The sequence below is a fragment of the Mus caroli genome, chromosome 7 (assembly GCF_900094665.2).
Source record: "Mus caroli chromosome 7, CAROLI_EIJ_v1.1, whole genome shotgun sequence".
NCBI classification, from domain to species: Eukaryota; Metazoa; Chordata; class Mammalia; order Rodentia; family Muridae; genus Mus; species Mus caroli.
This window is the reverse complement of record NC_034576.1, coordinates 138,621,425-138,623,701: the sequence shown is the minus strand read 5'-3', so window position 1 is coordinate 138,623,701 and position 2,277 is coordinate 138,621,425.

Here is a 2,277-nt window from a genome sequence, read left to right as displayed (position 1 = left end):
TGTTCCATGCTTGTTCCATGACCAAGATGTAGGCAAGACCTTCCACGAGAGGGTGGGGGCACCATATTAAAACCATGCTTCCATCAGAAGCCCTTGAAATACAGTGTAGATCTGAGTCAGGTCTGGAAATAATGAATTCCTATGTACTGGCCAAGCATGTATCTTCCTCGAGTTACTCTTGTTGACCTACAGATCTGTTAGATGGCCCGTATATCTGTTGTAGCTGTCCACCACATCCATCATCTGGGAGCTGGGATCACCCCTGGCAACACCTGAAGCTGGTCAGCCAATGTCTATATGACATCCTCTGGTTGCATGCAGTCCGTTATCAGCATCTTTGCTCACGGGGGCCCTGTGTTGTGCTCTTGATGCAGTTGTTCCTTGTCACTCTGGCTCAAAACTGACGAGCATCTGTTTAAATACAATAGGAGAGGAGCTGTCCAGAGATGGATAAGAGACTGCAAGTCAGGGTTAAAAGAGTAGAGCTGGGTAGCTCACACATCATGTCGCATAGTTGATGTTACTTCAGTTCTCTAGTTCTAAAATCTGTGACAGTAAACATGGCCACAGGGTCACTATTCTCATTGGTTCTGAGCATCCTGGGCTACAATGGAGATGGGGGACAATGTTGAATTTAACAAGTTACCACACAGTATGGAGGTTTGAGATGAGAAGGCCCTTTTCTAGGAAGGGCAGAGAAGACACTAGCGACTGAAGTGTTGTCAGAATGATAAAGGTGTACCCAGTTTGTGGTCACTAACAGCTACTAAGGGCATATGTAATGACCTATGAAACACAAGGCACTTAACATCAAGTCTTAGGAGTGTCTCTGACTCAGTCTCACTGCAATTGCCAAAAAGAAAGATCACTCAAGGAACAGATGCCTAGGAATCACTGGTTAATACCTTTTAATATTAGACTGTAATTCCTTATGGCTTGATACAGCCATTTTTAGAAACTCTAATAAATTAGAATCAGCCCTTGAATGAACGCATTTAGATTGCACTCAGTGTGCCAAGCCCTGTGTCAGGCTCTTGGATGCCAGGGGAGTAAGAGCAAGCTCTCGGCTTGACTCAGGGTTTGACTACTTGGAGGATCCACATGAGTGACCAGGAGGAGCCTGGGTGAAAACAGAGCTGCAGACCAAGCTTTGGTGGAAAAGTGGTTTTTGATTCTTTCTGAGCATCTTTGAAGTGGAAGAACGCACGGAGCAGAGATGTGCTAGAACGAAGTTTCTTTGGTCCGTGGCTCTTGGATGAGCCCTATTTGGTACTGGAAAACTATCAAATCAGAACTTTGTTCAATTCTGCATTTTCATTATGTCTGCTCAGTTATAACGTTCAATCCATCTCATAAGGGAAAAGCTCCCATTTTTATTCCCTCCATCCCTGATCTGCTGCGCACATGCTAGTCTGTTGCTTTGAAAATGGAAATTCTATCTCCTACAGGAGCCCCCGGGATGGCTTTAGTGGATCATTGGACGTCAGGCTTGGCCTGTTTGTTAGTTTCTGTTTGCTTGGTTCCCACTTGTGGGCCTTTTCCCATTATTCTTTAAACTTCTTCAGAGTTGTTCTGTCATGTTCACTCCCATGTCCCTAATGCTTGGACTCTATCTGGCATGTTGAAGATCTTCAATCAATATTGGCTTCAATAAATGACTGACTTGGCTTATTGATTGCATGAATGGACATGTGGCCTGAACTGAGAAACTCCCTGGGGAATCGACTGATAGTCTTTGTGTACAGGGTCTTTCTTCTGTATTGTCACAAAGTGAAATAGCTGAGGATTCCCAGTGGTTTCCCCTTTTTACTTAAGCCAGTCAGCAAGATGCTACTGGTAAATAGAGAAAGGATCTTCCTGGGGGTGGGGTGGGGTGGGGGTGGGGTAGTGAGGGCTTCTAGGACAAGAGAGGCTAACTCAACCATCCAGGCTCAGCCTCAGTATTTTCATACAAGAATTTGAGCCACTAAGCCTGCCTTTTGGAGTAATGAGCCTCTGTCCTACACAATCAAGAAAACCTGACAATTCAAAGAAGGGAGATAGGAGGACAGTGAAGGAGTGCTCAGGTTTTTAAAACATGTAAACTCCTTAGGAGTGTGTGATGTTATTTTTCTATTCTACAAAGTCACATAAGTGTCAGGGATGGAGAGAATAAAAACAGGGAGCCTTTCCTTTATGAACTGAATTTAATGTTACAACAGGGCAGTTACTATGTATGTAGCTGCTGTTGCTTCTCTCCTCCCTCCCTCCCTCCCTCCCTCCCTCCCTCCCTCCCTC